General features: G+C 45.7%; 1 protein-coding gene across 1 annotated transcript in view; it reads right to left on the bottom strand.

Annotated features, from left to right (window-relative positions):
• The window catches only part of LOC134578355 (serine/threonine-protein kinase Nek11-like), a 214,265-nt gene extending 195,708 nt beyond the window's left edge, over positions 1-18,557 (bottom strand). The window contains exon 1 of the mRNA XM_063437344.1: positions 18,403-18,557. The gene's annotated coding sequence lies outside the window, so the exon portion shown is untranslated. The remainder of the gene's footprint in view (positions 1-18,402) is intronic.
• Between the last annotated feature and the right edge of the window lie 1,353 nt (positions 18,558-19,910).

Raw genomic sequence — 19,910 nt, 5'->3', positions numbered from 1 at the left:
GAACAAAGTATGATCAAGTTGGCAGTGACCGGCTCCAGCTGCAATATACGCCTGAACAAGACTACCTACACTATTCTTCTTTTCCTGATCCCATTCCGTATACAGAGACATTGGTAACACCTACGGTCATTCACCAGTAAAGCTTACAGGCTAATTTTTGTGGTTTTCACACTGGCCAATTGATTGACTTGTCCATTCTTCTGCAGCACAGTTTTGGCCACAGATCACAGGTCAGTTGGTGAAGTGGTGGCCTGTGGATGTGTGACTGGTTACTGTAAATCTCTACTTGTCTGTTTAAACTTGTGACTGAAGCAGAGCAGTGAAAATGGAGTGATCAGTCTTGGTTTTGGGCGACAATGCTTTTCCACAAGCCAATTGAAAAGGTTCTTGAGCAGTAGAAGCCTTCCTAGTCGTTAAAGGAATAATCCCACCACATTACTACTTTATCTCAATGAAGTTGTTATGGGAACAGGAGGCTGTCTTAACTTCAGTGGTTAAACCATTTTCTAACAGTTTTAACCTGAAGTTTTCACCCTGGCGCATCACCATAGTTTCCTCAGTCCACCGGCTGCTGCAGTGATTAGGGGCATTATGCCTTAGCAACGAGCAGCCAGTGATCGTCGGAGAACGTCACCAGCCGCCACAACAGATCTTCCTGGTCACTGCAGCAGCTGGAAGAGGAAACAGAAGTCTGGGTCGATTGTCGCCCAAGGGACAAACTGTTTGAAATTGTCTGAACCCTTTAAGGTAAGATGGTGCCCAGTGACTTCAGCACCACAATGGCCTAGTTTCAGATGAAGTTTTCCTTTAACATGTGTCCTTAAACCTGGAAAGCTATATAGTTAGCCAATTATCTTGATATGAACTGAATTTCTTAGTCTGATATGATGAAGTCATCTCCTCCACTATCTCACCGACTTGGTGCAATGTACGATATCTTTATATCTAGATTAACAGAACAGTAGTTCACTATGCATCTTTTCCAGAAATCCCTCTGTTAATGGTGGATTCAATGGCATCCTGTCAGTCAGCGTTGATCTTATCAAGATCACATGTTATCACTTGTTTTCCCCCTTAGCAATTACTGTATAGAAAACATACAAAACCAAACAAAAAACCCCACCAGGACAGAGTATTTGCAAAGCATTCTTCCTAGCTTACAAATCTACTAGATTAACTCAAGACCCATCACTAATCATATTAGCCAAAAATAAGCAAGTCACTATTCAGACTTCAATTATGTAGGTAAAGTGAGCACCAGTTCACACCTTAGGTAGGTATATTGTCTTTGCTGACTGCATGTATATCTTCCATTTAGGAGGAAGGGTATTTTGCAAGCGGTTAGAAATTGAGCCTGTCTGCAAAATACTTTGTCATTATGGCTTTAAAATGCAGGATTTAATAGTTATATTATTATTAAGAATACATTAACAAAGCCACTGAAGAACTCAGCTAGATGTTTACACACTTAAGCAATTTTTGAGGAAAGCCGAGGAACAATGTGGAGGATGGGGGGAGATAACTAGTTAGACAAAATTGCTTGAAAAATTGCACATCAAGAGATATTTTAAATTTTTAGTCTTCTTGGGGAATACCTCGAATACACGCACCATCACGTAATTGAGTGCCAACACTATCAATATTGATTTTTGTATATATTTTTAATTGTGTGCCGTGGGCTAGTTGCAATTGCCAGCACACATGACTTGGGCAACCCAGGACCCTGTGGTGGGCTGTCTAATATCGAGTCTGCGTATTTTACACCTGTCGTCAAGCCTTCCCTCAATATGGGCACAGAGTAAGTGCAGGCGCTCTGAGCTTATGAAATGGTTTAATCACATGCTTCTCCATGAGAAGTCGGTGATTGGATCGCACGAAAGCGCCTTTGACATCAGGCCCCTTCGCCCAGCGCTGGATTCCAAGTAAGTAAAACTTGTTTTTTACAGGGTTTATATGGTGGGGGACCGAATAGTAATCACCCCTATAGGGCATAGTAAAACTATTTTTTTAATATAATTCTTTTTATATAATTGCATTCACTTTTTAAAGAGGTGCAAATCCAGAGCCCAGTAATAAGGGTGAGTTGTCAGGGCAGGTTTATTGGTGTAAGATTGACAGTGGTTATTCCTGGTTAATGGTAGAAGCATGGACAAAATATCAGAGCAGTTGAAGATAACAGAGACTTAGAGCTTTGGTGAAGAAGGAAGGCTTTGTGGGACATATATATGTATGATTAAAGCTTTGAAAATATAGGGGTGCATTCACGGAATGTAATTGATAAGTGTAACGGACTGTTTTGCACACAAGGGGTTAAAATCCGTTTAGGCGATATTCCTCTACCAAATACACGAACAGCTGCTGAGAGCACCAATCTCCTGAATTGCAAACACATGAATACTCAAACTCCTGAACAGGAAACACAAGAATTTACCAACTCCTGAACAGGAAACACAAGAATTTACCAACTCCCGAACAGGAAACACAAGAATTTACCAACTCCCGAACAGGAAACACACAAATTCACCAACTCCCGAACAGGAAACACACAAATTCACCAACTCCCGAACAGGAAACACACAAATTCACCAACTCCCGAACAGGAAACACACAAATTCACCAACTCCCGAACAGGAAACACACAAATTCACCAACTCCCGAACAGGAAACACACAAATTCACCAACTCCCGAACAGGAAACACACGAATTCACCAACTCCCGAACACACGAATGCTGTAAACAGCCGAACAGGAAAAACCATACGAACAGCTTACACTCCTGGCAGTTGCACTGTAAAAGCATACAATCCAATTCCCCCCAAGAACGAGACGACACTTCGTTTGAGGGTCAAGCAGAACTGATTTACTGGGGCTACCTGCCCAGCTTTTATGCAGGTCTCCCACCTGGTGGACACTCCCCTAGGGGACCAGATGGAAGACTGGGAAACATATTGGACATTGACCAATCACAAGCTTACAATCCCACAATGCATCACAATCCCTCCTCTCTGTCCTGGAGATAATTGGGAAGTAATCCAATTATCTCCAAGGACAGAGGCAAAACTCCATTAACCACATGGCAGACAAAGGACAATAAAAAACATAAAATTACATACTGTTACATTTATCACATAGAACATACACATTCTACCTATCCCCAAATAGCTTAGATCTGAGCGCCCATTACTACCGGATGGCTTCAGATCACATACATACAGTTCAATCGCCATGGAGCCAAAGTCTTTCATACAGTCTTTCAGTATACGGCTGGGCTCCATGTCATAGCTATCTGGGGTAGCATTGTTTAACCCCTTAAGGACCAAACTTCTGGAATAAAAGGGAATTATGACGTGTCACACATGTCATGTGTCCTTAAGGGGTTAAACAGTAAAGTACCGAATGGACCGGTGTTTGGATAATTGACTGCAGGTAGGAGAAGGGAGGTTGGCGGCTCAGTGGTGCTCATGACTTTAGCAGTCCGCAGAAAGGCACGAACCAGCCTTTCTGCAGGGAAAAAGAACAGTGTTAAACATGGGGCCATAGTCTAAAGGGAGCAGGTGAACAGCCAGGCTCCTCCAGTGGCCAGTGGCGAGGTTGGTTCCGCCACAATAAGCATATAAAATATCCCCTTTTTGCGTTTGACCTGTATTTCCCTGCGTGGCCTCTGCGGCTGGAACGTATCAGCCAAATCTGACTCCCATTATTCTCACAGGATGCTTTCAGCATATGAGGGTCAGGTATGCTAGTAGTCTAATCATGAGTGAAAATATAAATTTTCATTTGTTTACTCATATTATTGTTTTCAGCACATGCTCACGCATTAAAATTTATGATACAAGTTGTCACTACAAGCTCTATGTTTTGAATATTGGAGATATAGCTGCACAAAAGTTTGCAGGTCACCACAATTAGAAGTAATTACATTTAAAGAAACACTGTAGTGTTAGGGATGCAAACCTGTATTCCTAGTCCTATAGTGCTGGAGTAGCAGTGTAGGTATCCACCAGAGGGGGTGGAGGGGGTTAAAAGATGTATTAACTTACCTTTTCTCCATTGCTGTGCTGCATGCGCGGCGACTGGCCCTGCCTCCATGGCTGAGATCATCAGGTTTGACAATCTCAACCAATCCAATGCTTTCCCATAGGATCCAATGCCCATAGGAAAGCATTGGGAGGCTATTGTGCATGTACTCCTTATAGAAATGCTTTGAATCAGAGAATCTCTATGGGGAAAGTTCAGCATCTCCATGCAGAGGGTGGAGACACTGAGCTCCAGTGCTGCACACTGTGCAGCACTGACCCACGTTGCACCTCTAGTGGCTGTTTGAGCAACAGCCACTGGAGGTGTCCCTAAGCAGCAACGTAAACACTGCATTTTTGTGGAAAGGTAGAGTTAACATAAATAGGCCTGCAGGGACAGGCTACAGACACCAGAGCAACTACATTAAACTTAGGCATGGTGGAACTCTTTGCAACATAATGCTAGGAGCATTGGTGCTTTTGGTACTTGGGGTTTATTTATTATTATTACCGGTATATAACTCCAGAGTTTTACAATTATAGAAAAGTTAGAGGTGACAAGGCCCAGCTCAAAGAAGCTTACAATCTGTGGGTATCCGAGGTATGCAGAGAGAGTTACTACCTTGGGTTAATCCAATCAGGTTCTGTTAGAAAAACATGTCTATATGTCGAAAGTTAGAGTGTCCCTTTACGTTTTTCTTTTGTGAAGGGATATTCCTGAGCCTGCTCGCACTGGCCTATTATGTACGTCATGTTTGACTTGAAGACAAGATCTGGCAGACTCACTCAGACCAGAAACAAAACAATTAAACTCATTACATCTTAATTACACTGCAGGTATGTGATCATTAATTTAAGTAGGAACAAATCCAACAGTGATCTGTAAAACAAAACTTAGCTTGACAGATTGTGACGGAAGTACTTCAAGTACAGTATGATTTAGATCTCTGACTGCCAGTTAACATTCTAACCAGACTGGCCTTTATCATGTTCTTACAGATTTTGTGCGAAAACATATTTACAGACATTTGCAGTGTCTTTTAACCACCCCGTAGCTCATGCTATTATTGGAATTTTTACCACCAATTTCTGAAAGTTTTTAGTGGACTTATGAACAAAGCCTTTTCACCTGCTACAAACTAATCAAATTCACAAATACACCCCGAATGAATCAATCCATCTCATACATTCAGGACAGATCGATTCACTCGGGCCGAAATTAACAGGGATTTCATTCGTTTGTTACAGGTTAAAAAGGATTTGAGCACAAGTCTATAGAAACGATAGGTTTCTCTTTATCCCTCTGTAGACCTTTTTATTGAACTAACTTTTTATTGTATTATTGTGTTAAAATATATGCTACTTTGCTGAATGTAATAGATATAGCCCATTAGTTTTGAAGATATTAGGATTTCTGTTTTTTGGTTAATTAACTTCTCTCCAGTGTGCGCTGCTGTGTTCCCAGTTTATTGTACCGACTGCAGTCAGTCTGCAAGTTGAGTTTATTTCGAATTGTAAAATTTAGAATAAAATAGTCCAGCTGTGAATACAGTGGCGTTGGAGATTCTTTCAAATCAAACGTAAATTTTGCAATTTGGTTTTCAGCTCTCTACAATTCAGCGTTTAGTGAATAACCCCCTAATTGTTTTAAACACAGGCAGCAGCCTGATGAGGGCTCTGTATTGCAAGAGAATATGGCTAGAGCTAGTCTAGCATATCAAGAGATAGGCATGACAGCTTCAGAGCATCAGGGTCAGCTGGCTCCATACAGGGCAAAAACAAAAATGGGTAAACAAAGAAACTGATCATGAGGGTAAGATTAGCCGAAACAGAGTAGTTTGCTACCGAATTGGATCAAAGTTCCGGCAGTTCTCAGCTTCCTCCCCTGGCTCCAGGCTGTCACCCGAGCTTGCACGTGTTGGATGCCAGTTGCATGTGGCACCCAAATCGGTGTCCCCGAGGACGTAGGTCATTCACACGGATCAGCTCCGGGTTGGCTCCTGGCCCAGGTAAATGGAGTGGGGCCGCATGTGGTCGCCAGTAGCACACCTCAGCTCCTTCTTGTTTAAGATGTCTCCGTTGCAGCTTCACCCAGAAACAATCACAGAGCTGGTCAAAAGCTTGAAATTATTAGTTTATCGAGTCTGGTCCTCCTGAATCCCCATCAGGCTTTGTTGCGGCAGCCATATTGGAAAACTCAGCCTCTCTAGGCTTCGAGCTGTAGCCGTGAGTGTGACGAAACCAATCTCGCCACATTGTATTGGAGGAGCCTGGTTGCCCGCCTGCTGCCTTTGGATTATGGACCGGCAGCTAAAGGGTTAATTTTACTGTGCAGAAGGATTTATTTCTCCCTTTCTGCACAGCAGTTCGGTAGATTTCATCTACCGAACAAACAGCCGTTCACCAACCTCCCCAGAGCCGTGGGAAGCCGGCCGGCGTTGTTAATTGGCCACCCAGAAGCTGGAGTGTGCCTCCTATTTACCTCCCTGAAGCTGCGGTTAACCGCAGCTTAATTGCTTGTTAACTGTGTGGCCGCTGTTACACTTAGCGGCTGCTAGGTGGCGGTGTTCTGGAGCTCCCCGGGCAGCCAGCGCTTGTCTGCCCGGCTTTCATGCACCAAAATCGGACACTTTTACGTGCAGGCACCGCTGAACCTCCAGCCCCTGGTTCTCATTCGTATGAATTTGGTGAATGCAGGGAAATTCTGTATTTTATGTTTTATGTGAACTGTAGTAACCCAGATAGCAATGCCATGGAGCCTGTTCGTATAATTAAAGACTTTGGCTCCATGGCAATTAAAATGTATTTGTGTGGTCTGGGTGCCATTCACCTAATAATGTGCACCCAGACCTGAGCTATCTGGGGATATGTTACATGTCTGTGTTTTATGTATAAAATGTGTCTTTATGTATTTTAAAGTGATAGTCTGTTTCTGTGTCACCATGTGCATAATGGAGTCTGGCCTTTGTCCTGGGAGATAATTGAATTACTTCATTAATTATCTCCAGGACAGAGAGGAGGAAACCAAGATGCATGGTGGGAAAGGATTGTGGCTGTGTGTACGAAAATGATACATGTCTGTCTGCGGTTTCAGTCTTCCATCTGGTCCCCTAGGGGAGTGTCCACCAGGTGGGAGACCACCAGGTGGGAGACCTGCATAAATACAGACTAAACAGAATAAACAGACCACTGCTTGACCCTCAACACGGAGCCTTGTCTCGTCCTTTGGGGGATTCACTGTATGCTGTTGGAGATTGATTGCTAGGAGTGTAAGCTGATGTCTGCTTTTCCTGTTCGTCTGCTAGCAGCTATTCGTGAGGTTCCAGTTTGGAGTGCTATTTTGTATCCAGTTCTGGAGTTTGGTGTTCTGCAGTAGCTGTGCCTGTCCCTCAGAAAGGGGCATATCGCCTAAACGGATTTTAACCCCTTGTCTGCTGAAACGGTCCGTTACAGTGAGTATCATGATCCACTCAAGCGTGGACCGGGATAACCCCCACTGGTCCAAAGGGGTAAAGGGGACGGAGCCCAGGTAAGAGATCCCCTGGACTGTAAGGAAGGGCAGGCATGACTGCTGCCACTCAGTAAGGGGTGTGGATTTATGGGATACAATTGTGGCAATATGGGGACAGTATAAGTATGTGTGCAAGGGGAGGGTACTCACCATTCCTAGAAAGAAAGGCTGGAACAGGTTTTCCCTTCCCTCCCTTCAGGATGATTATGTTTGTTGGTGCTGTGTTTTGCTGTGTTGTTGTTTCTCTTTTTTTTTGTCACAGCTATGGCGGAGGTCCTGGCCAGCGCAAGTAATGCAAGACAAGGCTTTGGGGAGTCGCAGCTGCCAGGGCTGATGGCAGAAGGCAGACTGTACGGACTCTTGAAATTATCCGGTATATCTGTCTGTTGGGTAGTAACCCCAACATCCGACAGGTGGTGATATAAAGCTGGCTGAGTTGATATGTTGGAATAATAAAGCGGTGGCCATTGCCCTTATCCAATGGGAATGTATGTGGTCTGCAGTCAAGACTTCTTATGCTTGGATATCTGGGTGATAGCAGAGAGTCCGTGGCAGGTACAGGCTTTTACACAGGGAAACTATGGGCAGAGAGATCGCCCGCCTCTCCTGCGCCCACAACACTGACCAATCATCAGGATTGCCAGGAGAAACTCCACGATGCCCCCACACTGCACCCCTGAAAGCTCTGATGTATAGGGCAAGTGCGAAGTGCTGGCAGCTCAATAATTAGTTGTCAAAGTGGCTTAGATTTGTTTGGTTGCACGGAGAGTAGGCTAGATTCGCCTGTTCTGCTTGGCGGTCAGACCCCGCCCCGATCCAGTTTTTCATGATTTTTAGGAGTTCAATTTTAAAGTGACACTATAGGCACCCAGACCACTTCAGTTTATTTATTTATTTAATTAGTCTGGGTGCAGTGTCCTTGTCACACTTAGTCCTGCAATGTAAATCATGTGTTTACTTTGCAGAATGAAGACTGCCTCTAGTGACTGTCAATCAAATAGCCACTAGAGGCGCTTCCGGGTGGCTTGGTGACTTTTGGTCACGGAATGGACGCTGGACGCCCTCATGCTCTGAGGACATCCAGTGTCAGTAAAATCCCCATGGGAAAGAATTTAGTCAATGCTTTCCTAGGGGGTCACCTAATGCGTTTGCGGCACTCGGATGACGTTGGAGGAAGCAGAGTGCCGGCCCAGCACTAAGTAAATACCGGAGGGGGAAGGGGGAGTGGGGGCCAGTGGGAACTTTACTGCTAGGAATACAACTTTGTAGTCCTAGCATTATAGTATCCCTTTAACAATTCAATAATTATAATTAATAATAATTTCAGAAATTGCAATCCATTCTGCTTCCCCCTATATAAAAAAATGTTAAAAAATTGTTATATAGATTTTGTGATCTTGTGACCCTATTTGACCGGTCTTCACCAGTGGGCCTCCTGACAAACGCTTCTTCAGTTTCTTTCTAAGACTCTGATTAGACACTGATTAGACACCTTGCACACCTGCCCCCTGCCTATCTCTGCTAATTTCAGGCAGTCAGATCAGTGTGAATTTAGCTGGTAATGCATCTGAATCATTGCAGTTACAGTGCCCCAGCTGTGTCCATCTGCCAGTAATTGATAAGAGGATGTAAAACAGAGCTTCGCTCCTTCAGACGCTGTTAGAAAGGTTGTCAAGTGGTGGATTGTCTGTATCAAGCCTTACAGATACACGAGATTAGATCTGACACAGGAGCAGCAAGCAATAGCTTTTGTGAGCAATTTCTCTGCGTTCAGTCAAGATGTCCGTCAAAACGCACTTTGTAATTTGCTTTTGGGGAGGGAAGAGGCTATGGTGTGCAAGATTTACTCGACCTAGTTAGACAAGGTTATAAAAACTCAGCGAACACGATAATGGAAGCTTTTACAAAAAAAAAAAAATATATATATATATTCTTTTTTTTTAAACTAAATGTAGCAAGACGTGAAACTATTCCAGCAAAGGATTCTGGGGGAAGACACAGTATGGTGTGAGAAAACGCGGAACCCTATGCAATTAAAAGGAGAGGACATTAAAGTTCTAATTCTCCTTTAAAAAAAATCTAACCCTCACCGGATTGGATCCTTCGAAGGTAGAAAATCTGTTCCTATAAGCAGTTTAGTTACGATGCTGGCAACAATCATAAATGCTACATTGATACTTTGTTCCACTGGATGAATTGGCTCTCTGAACAGTCTGTGGCCTCCAGAGGGATGGGGACGTGACTAATAACACCTTGTTTTTCTAGTTCATATTATTTCCCTTTAGTTAAATAGTCACCAGAAAAACTACAGCTTAATGTGAGTGCAGGCGTTTTAATGTGAATCCAGCTGTTAGAAAGAAAAGGCAGTGATTACATTACTGCCTAGGGACACCTCCTGTCGGAGTCACTCAGACAGACACTAGAGGTGCTTCTCAGTACTGACGTTCAGCGTCTCCACCCAGAGGTGCATTGATTTAATGCATCACTGAGGAGATTGTGTCTAAACCGCTTCCTTGGCTGATACTGTAGCCCATGGATCAGCGCAGCTAAGAGGAATAGGGCTTGAAAGAGCCAGGAGGTAGGCATAGCAGCCACAGGAAGTTAGTGACAGCTAGCATGCTGGGTAGGGAGGAGCCATAAGGGGAGTATTTACACCAGCCATTATACGAAGTGGCCATTTTAACTGAACCTAAGCTTACCTTACAGTTGTGAAAGCTGCCTGCCCTGGAGGAAGAAGGCAGCATAGAAGAACAGAGCAGTATTGAGGCAGGAGGCAGCATGGAGGTACAGGAGAGGCTGGAGTGAGCTGCTGCTGCATGCTCACTCCCATCAGCCTCAGACAGAACTCCAAGCAAGCCACCATCCTGGACACAAAGGTTGTGGCAGAAATCGTGGCTCGTGGCTGGTGGCTGCAGGAGCAGCTGGGGGGCCCCAAGCACGTCTGCTCTCCCCCCCCCCACGGCGACAGAACAGAGGCAGGCAAGGAGAGTAAGGCCGTCCCAGCAGCAGCCCGGGAGTGACATCGGCAGTTCGGCGGCGCAAGAGCCTGTCAGGAGGCGGCAAGGGGACAGCTGAAAACAAGGTCGGAAAGCAGGCGGGAGTTGGAGGGCGGCCAGCGCCGTCTGTTCGACGCGTGGCGCCGGTCAGGCAAGGTGGCAGGCCATGATGAGGCCGCACAGGAAGAGCACCCCCTGCCGTAAGGCGGGGGGCGGGAAAGCATGACGGACAGCGGAATCCAGCATGACATGATGGCTGCCGGGCAGGGAGCGCAGCAAGAGGCGTCCTGGTGGCATACCAGAGGGACAGGGGGAATGATGCAAGGGGCCAGCAATAATGGGCAGGCGGGGGGGGGGGTCTAGGTCAGCGGGACACAGACGGAGGCGGCCCTGGAGCAGCTATGGAGGAGAAGGCCAGCAACCAGGATTAATTAAAGGGGCCACAAGTGGATGAGGCGGCCGGGGAGAGGCCAGGTACTGCAAGCAGAGGGCAGAAGAGAGGACACGGACGGGTGGAAATGGACGTAAGGGACAGAGGCAAGCGGTAGCCCCCTAGGGGGCGTTCTCAGGAGCAGGAACACAGGAGGAGCGTCAGCAGCTGTGAGTACGGGAGGGAGCAGCACAGGGACAATGACAGGCGCAGCAGCAGGAGGTCGGATGAGGGATGGAGGAGCAGGTGAGGAGCCCGTCAAGAAGTTGGTGTGGTAGGATGGGGTCCAGTTCCCGGGAGAGGAGGAGGTCTCAGTGCAGTGCTTCAGCTTTATCTGGCAGGATTTCACTAGGGCAGAGGCGTGACGCCTGCGGCCAGGAAGGTCAGGCAGCAAGAAGGAGCAGAGATTAGGACAACAGAACAGAGCGCAGTGAGGAAGGGCTGGTAAGGCTATATCAGAACAGAATACCCAGGTTATCGTCTCCCAGCAGGTCGAGGAGTGTTACTCCTATGAGCTTGAGGCGGGACCAGCGCGGACAGGAGTCGGCGTCCACCGGATACTCCAGAGCCTGGCAAGGTGGACGGAAGGACAGCGCAGATGGGGGTTCGGGCGGTGAGTCAATAAACACACCACACTTTTTAAATTGCAAAAATCATTTTAGAGTTTTGATCAAGGAAAAAAGGGGCCGTCCCCGCGGTGCGGAAGGGTGGGGTCACCGGAGGGCGGTCGGGAGGCAGAAGGTAGGGCGGTGGTGATGGCGTGCCGGGAAGGGAATACGGTGTACCGGTACCGGGGACATTCGATTCGACAAGCTATATTCCTTGCCTGGGTCAAGGGTACGCCCGGCGTCAAGCGCATCATGTTACTTGGAGCTTCGCCCGGACATCCCGGGTGGCTTACTGGTAAAAGGGGACGGATCGGCGCTGTCACGATTCAATTCCCGCAGGGGTTTGTTCGGAGGGGTTTGACAATGTTGGGTTTGGATCCCGGGCACTTTGGGGCCAATGCTTTCCGGATAATGGCGGCGACAGAGGCATTCCGCCTGGTTTTAAGTGAGGACCTGGGGAAACGTTTAGGCAGGTGGGAGTCAGTACGGTTTAAGTCCTGTTTATGGCAGGTCTATTTGGTTTAATGGCTATGGACGTATGGGTTTGTGTTTGGGGCTATGCCTTGTCACTAATTACTTTAGTTTCAGGTTTGGTGACACGGTTGGTGGGCCACTCTTACATCTAAGGGGCGCAGAAGGGAGCCGCGGTTCGGGTCAAGCGTAACTGGGCTTTCCTTTGGAATTGGTGGAGCTGGAGTGGTTTTGGTTTTCGGGGGTTTTGGTGGCAAGGCAATAGTGGATAAAATTTTCCGGAAGGTAACAAGGGGTACTGTCCAGGACATTCTGGTAATCCGCAAGGGCGGGAAGGATATCGACATGGTCCCGGAAAAGGAATTGAACAGGTGGAGGGAGGTGGACTGGCTATGGGAGCTGGCCACAGGTGTGGTGGTGGTGCGGTCCGAGATGGTTCCTCGGTTACATTTACATTACTAGGTACCCGGTCTCGGTGTCGAGGACGAATTAATAAAAAATTGATGCCGGTATTTATCAGATGTTGGGGCGGTGTAACAGTGAGACACAACGAACTGGGAGGCAAGCTCCCTGGGTACTCTAGGGGGGATGGGGTACGTTTTCGGATGTAAGGTGTGATCTGTTTAAATTGGACCTTCAGGAAGGCATTCAACAGGCCTTATTCCGGTGTGGTGGGGGTCGCTCAGGAGCTTTAGGTGTCAAGTCCTGAGCTGTGGCGGGGAATGGCCTGGTTAAATTGGAGGGTAGATGGAGGAGAAAGTGGGCATCCTGAGGTTTAGTGTGGATTGGGCAGTGTTGCACGTGGTTGGTAGGTTCGAGCTCGTCGGTGACTCCGAACCTGGGGGTGTGGTGGTGTCTTGATACATCCTACACTGGAACTGGTGGGTAGCGGTGTCTTGGTACACCCCTACAATGGATATGGTTGGTAGCGGTGTCTTGGTACACCCCTACAATCGATATGGTGGGTAGCGGTGTCTTGGTACACCCCTACAATCAATATGGTGGGTAGCGGTGTCCCGGTACACCCCTACAATTTAACCTGGTGGAAATGTGGTCATATTGGGCGGCCAGTTTCTGTATTAACATATTATTTAGATTGTTATCTATTGTTATTATTGTGGGGTCATTGCTAGGGGTATGTTATGTATGTGGGGGGGATGTTAACTTTAATAAGATTTGTTGGCAATGACCCCATTTGTTATTCCTTAATTATTTTATTAATAATCTAATAAAGCTGTGGACTAATTATTTCCAACAGTATAACCTGTGTCCGTGTTTTGATGGGGGTTTGGGTAAGGTTAGCGCATATGCCGGCAAATCCGACTGTGCGCCTGTCATGGGAAATTTCCTGGTGGGCCGCTGCACCTGGGGCCAGGCATACAACCCTGATTATTAAGTTAATGCCATTTAAATTATTTCCCCCTCAGATTGTGACAGACTGTGTCAGTACGAGGGAATTAAGGAATGAGATGCTGGGGGCTGGTGCGGGTGCATTTAGGCAGTTGGCGGCCAAAGGGAGCACTGTCAGTCTCCCTTCACAATTCTCAGCAATTCTGTGCCCATGCGCCACCCCCCGCATACAAACCCGCCCCACAAGCAAGGTGCGTCCCCACACGCAGGCAGGCAGCGGCCAAAAATGGCTCCCACAGTCTTCAGTTTCAGTCAGTGATTTTGTGTGTTTGCCTGCTAGTGAGTGAGCTTGTCTGTAGTGACACACATTACATGGCACAATGACTTATGGGGCTGGCATACATTTTTTTTATTCTGGGCTGCTTTGTATTGCCAGTCTGGCCATGGATGACATCATCAGAATTGACAGCCTTAGCCAATCCAAAATCGTAATTTCTGATTATGTCAGCCAAGGAGGCAGATCGGAGGTGGAGCCAGCGCCGGCAGACCGGCGTGTCGCTGGAATACAGGTAAATATTTTACTTATTTAGGAGGGGTAAGGGGGGGGCCCAGGGGCTTAACATTTTTTTTGATTTTTTTTTAACACTAGGGTCAGGAATACACGTTTGTGTTCCGGACCCTATAGTGTTCCTTTAAGGGTTGGTTGTGCCTTGATCTGGACTGCATGCGTGCGTCCAGCACAGAGTTTTTTTTTAGTGAGAATGGAGTATTCCTGTGGATTGGAAAGAGGATTTGGTTTCCAAAAACTACAGACAGCAGATCTGCAGCTGTGCACAAAGAAAAAACAACCTTTTTTGTGTTAGTGGGGTTTTCCTTTAATTTAGTAATGTTTCTTACAGGAGGTTATTGTTCAACTCTTATTTTAAGTCTCCAAAGTTCAACCCCTTGTGTAAATATCAAACCCTTTGACTCCTGACACCATAACCACTACATCTCACTTTAGGTGTAATGGCGCTTAGACTACTTTTTTTTTTTTAAATGTGCACTCAGGGTTATCCACTAAATTCCAAATTTAAATGACTTAAATCTGATTGGAAAACCTCAGGCTCAAATAGTTGATTTTGAAAGTTACTGCTCGACTATTTAAGCCTGAATTTTGCTTTTCAGAATGAACTTGCTAAAATTAAGGGATTAGTCATTAACTCTGTACTGCGGTTACTTCTAATGAGGTACTTGTGTGGGGTTCAACCCAGTCTGGTTAGGACTTCAAATACACATAAGGGGGAAAATGGGAATTTGGGATTGTGTCTTTATTTTTATTGTGCATAGTGTTACGTACATGCTTGTTCCGCCCCACAAGCAGGTAACAAGCCAGAGAGTTTACAAAGCATACATACATTTTTAGGACATTGGTATAACGTGCACATTTTTGAAGGTTAGTAAACAGGCATTAACTATTGTAAGAGTAAATTGTGTTATCGTTGGTACATAGCTTGGTAGTTAAATCATGTTATGTCAAACTGCAGAAACATTCTGAAGGCGAACAATCTGGTAACTATGAATTATGCTGAGTATCATGTTTATAATGGGAAACAACCTGACCTTTCCTGAATTGCTATATAACAGTACTGGGTCACAGTTAGATTACAAAGAGTTAAGGTCATGAGCTAAGCAATGCGTTGCACATCTATTGCCTAGTGCTCTAAACTTAAATGTGTGATGTCTAGTCAAAGTAAAATCAAATAATAATAATCGAGTATACCTACTAGCAGGTAAGCGCAACACAAGGTATGGAATGTTGGTAAAAACTTAGGGTAGACGTTTCCTGCTAGGTCAGATAGCATACTTATAAATTGCTTAGTTAAGAGATATTAGAGACATTTAGAAGCATACTTTTCAACAATTTAGACAGATTTAAATAATCCAGTATACATTTGTGAGAGTTCAAATGGGGCACAGAGGGCTGTGTGACAGAGGGTACTATGCCTGGCTTTGAGTCCTATTCCCTCTGGGGGTCAGCCGATGCCTTGTTGGGGCTGTGGTAGTCGGTGCAGCTGATATGATCCCCTGGGCTATGCAGAGTTGCTGAGGGTGCTGAGTGTAGCTCCAACCGAGCTGTGTGTCGGGTAAGGTTTGCCTGTCTTGGGCTGGGGTAGCTCTGCATGTACCTTCCCGTCGCGGTCACCTCCCCTGGTCCAGCTCCCCTCCGCTTCGCTTGCCTTGTCTGTGGAGGTCTTGTGCTCAGCTTCGGAGGTCTCCTCTGGTTCACTGCCTTGCATGGAGGGTGAGAGTGCTGGACCCTCTGCCGCCATCCAGCTCCCGTTTTTTTGGGCCTTGTGACCTGACTCTGCCCCCTCCGATTCGGGTTAGCGTCACCCTCGTGAGACACCTGTTGTTGGGGTTGCGCAGCTGCTTTTCCCCGTCTGGTCACCTGTGAGGTTTGCTGTGATGGAGTCTGGAGTGGTTCTTCAGATTCTGCGTCTCTCATGCAGGCTTCCAGGGACTCCCAGAAAATGGCGAAGATGCTGTTCAGCCTCATCTCCGTTTCCCGCCATGCGTCTGAGGTGTAGGAGATATCCGCCGTATTAAAGACCGCCGGGTCGGTTGGTTTAGGGCTCGACGGAGCCGGTACCGGCCCATTGCTTTGCCAGGTAGTCGGTTGGGGGTAGACCGGGATAACCCCCACCGGTCCAGAGGGGGGGGAACGAGGGCATGCAGACAGATTCCCGGCGTGGCAATGCAGCTGGGGAGCGGCCGTCTCCCCTGCGCCTGCCACGCTTGTAGGCCTCATTGTGAGTTGAGCTTGGTTTGTCGCTAGAGAGGTATCTTTCTCTTCCCCTCGGTGTCTACTCTCGAGTGGTAGCTTTGAAATCACGATTAAGTGCCTGTGGGTCTGTGAAATTTAGCGTGAAGTGCAGAGTTCAGCAGGAGCTGCTGTGGTGAGCGTCCTCACAGCTCTGCAGTCAGGCCCCGCCCCAATACACTATAATTTGAGTTATTATAGCCCATACTATTTTATTTTCTTCCCTCTTATACTATCTGTTTTGTGCCATGCTAACACACTACCACCACCTATAAACAGACCCCTTTGGGCCATAACACAACTCAACACAATACACCACACTCTTACACTTATCGACAAAAATTGAAGATACTAATCGTTTGTAAACACGTAACCTCAAGGTACTTATGGACATTAATATGTCCACATTGATCTAGTTCTTGATGGGCTCAAATGGTTACACACGGTATTAACCCGACACAGCATTGCAATTTCTGTTGAGGAACGCAGTTACAACTGAAAAATGATACCTGATGTAAACGGACATTGAAACTGAAACTGACTCTGTCTCTGAATGTAATCTCTTTATGGATATATACTGTTCTTACATTGTATTCTTGCATTCTGTTATTAATACGGGCCTGCGAGCCTAAACTTTATCTGATTCACATTTTAATAAAAACTGATTATAAAAAATAAAAAAAATAAAAAAAAGACCTACATTTGCAGCTATGTGGCCAGATCTAATGCATACCTCCCAACTGTCCCTAATTAATAGGGACAGTCCTTATTGTGGACCCAAACCCCTCTGTCCATCTTTCTATCCTAGTGTCTCTATTTTCTAAGATCTCCACATTGTTGCCATGTCTGAGTATGTCACAGAGTTCCACAGCAATAATACAGTAATGTGTCTAAAAAAAAAAATTTTTAAAATTTTCCCTTTTTATAAATTACATTGTAGTTACATAAATGGTTATTAGTAAGTCATTTAAGATGTCTCCATATACCTCTAGCCACACCTTTAGTTACACCCCTAAAATGAAAGTGTCCCCCTATATCCATTTGAAATGTTGGGAGGTATGTTTTTTATTCTGTTTGAGGACACAATATTAAAATGATGGGTGATCGGTTGGCTCCGTTCTTGAACTAATTGCCAAATAAAGTGACACTGGCACAATGCCAGACATCCATGCCTACATGTAACCTTTGATGATAGACCTGTTCATGAAACCCCATGGAACCAACACTGGCAAGAGACATTCTCTCATAGCATTGCAAAAAGAGTTTTTTTGTACGTGTGATAGCTGCTGTTTTTATAGTATGATTTAATAGAAGGATCCCCTATAGTTAAAGCACAAATCTGCAAAACTCTGAGACCATCTGTATCTCCCTTAACCCTGCTTTTTTTTTTGCATTCTTTATTTTGTCAGTGCATAGCTTAACGCACGTGGATATGAAGACATTTCCAGTGAGTCGAAGCAACAATGCACACAAATAGAGAGATAAATAAAAGTCACAATACTGCATTCTTTTGTTTTATTAAACTTTGCAAAACGAGAGAAGAAACATGTCAGGAGAGAGGTACCTGTCATGCTGCTGAGTACATAAACTGACAGTGTGTTTTACTTACAATGCCACGGAGTCGAGCTGATTAATTACCTTGCTTTTATGTTAACACTTTCACAGTTAGTCACTGAAAAACAAATTTAGCAACTTAAAGGACCACTTAAGTCACATAGACCACTTCACTGCAATAAAATGGTCTGGGTGGCAGTGGCGTACACACAATCCATGGGGCCCCGGTGCGAAACTGATCCATGGGGACCGCCCCTCCCTCAGACCACAGCTGAATTAATTTAATTCTCCAAGTCATCCTTCTTCAATTTGACTACTTGGGCCTGAAATGTTTAATTCGCTTTGGGTTCCCAGCAATCAACAGTTTACAGGTTTATTCACTAAATTGAGAATTTCCATGAATTCATAACGAATTTAAATTTTAAAGGGAAAGTAATTGAACTGAACGCATAGCTGACATGGAGAATGTTTCTATTTCGGCTAGTTTGGCCTTGCATTTGAATTCCAGAAAAAAGAATGCTCACTTTTTAGTGTATTGCCCTGTTTGGTGAATAACTCTGATAGAGGAACATAGCAGGTAGTAGACAGGGAAATCTTCTTACTTGTACACAATACTGTGTAAAGATTGCAAAGCACATGTAGCAAGTCATTACATAGACTTACCTTTATTTGCGGATTGATAAGGCTGTTTAATGTTGCATAGAGCCCAGTACATGTGTGTCCAGAAACTGCTTAGCTAATCCACAGGTTAATGGGAACTGAACTTGAAAGCGTTTTTTTGGAATATATTATGCCATTTTCCTTTGTAAGGATTAGTCAATTCTATTGTCTGTGTAACAGCAAAGTCACCCTGCACTGGTAGTGTCACGTGGTATAGCCCAGGTGAGTTGCTTGCTTAGTAATAGTTGCCCATGGTTACAGCAGGTGACAGGTGTATATCATTGTATCCCTTTAAAAGATCACATGACACTGTTTAAAGGGACCTTTCTAACCTGCCTGCTCTGGTTCACTGCACAGCTCTGCAAGATTGCATTGAAACACACCTTCTGTGTTAATGATGTGTTAACCCTTCCGGGACATAAAGGTTGCTATGAGTGTCATGATATATAGAAGTGTGGTTGACTCTTTGTTAGTGGTTCTCAATCCCTGAGTCTGAATCCAATAATATGACTGGGTCATTTCAGTGGATCCAGTTTGGTAGGAATGGACATTATAATTATCAGGTACTAAGCAAATACACCAAAATTAAGTTTGCTACTACTCTCCCAATGTTTTCTAGGCATGTAAGACGTACAAAAAATAATAATATATTAAATACCTTTATTTCTGCATAAAGGACAGACTCCAGCAACCCAAGTGGTGGAGCCTAGGAGATCTAATCAACGAAAAGGAGTAACAAACCCCCCCAAAATTTAAAAAGGGGGGGGGGGCGGAGCCGAACTGGCACACTGACTAGACGCACTGTACACAAGCTCCTGCAGTGAGGGCCCAAACTCTGTGGATAACTCGAGATTATCAGCCTATTGGCAAGAGGAAGCAGCCATGAACATGCCGATACCATACTCAACGCCCGACTCGACCAAGAACCGCCGCAGCAGAATGAGGCCTAGTGGAGGCACGGGCGAAGGACGGCCGCCTTCCCGCCAGATGCCAAACGCAACACGCGAGTGCAAAACACACACACCCCGTGGACCGGTGGGGAAAATCCCGGTCCCCGCCAGGCAGAATGCCCCGAACCCCGCACCAAACCGCTTCTGGGTCAAGTTACAGGCACGCTTACAGCCTGAAGCGCCTTGCAAAAACCTACGCACGAGGGTCAGAGCCGATGGCAGGCGGGTGACTGGGGGTCCTCCTCAGGGCAACTCTAAGACCCACGCTTTAAACTCCCACATCCAAGGCCCTCCCTGGCTGAGAGCAATACGGGGTGCGCCACACCGGCAGAGAGCGGCAAAGCGAACACCCAAGCGACCTGCTATGACTACTTATTTTCTTGGGAGTCTAGCTTGTTCATACCTAGCATAGTGAAGTGTTAGTTTATGCTCTCTGCATTTATTACCTAACCTAGCATGTCTCCTAACCAAACCACTCACTTCATACGTTGGCAATTAGCTTGTATCATGACCTTCAACTGGATAGACCTAATTAGACATTTTACTACCTTGTTTAACTTT

Source organism: Pelobates fuscus, chromosome 12, assembly GCF_036172605.1.
Source record: "Pelobates fuscus isolate aPelFus1 chromosome 12, aPelFus1.pri, whole genome shotgun sequence".
Lineage (NCBI taxonomy): Eukaryota > Metazoa > Chordata > Amphibia > Anura > Pelobatidae > Pelobates > Pelobates fuscus.
The sequence above is the reverse complement of the archived record's forward strand: the minus strand, read 5'-3'. Positions and strand labels throughout refer to the sequence as shown.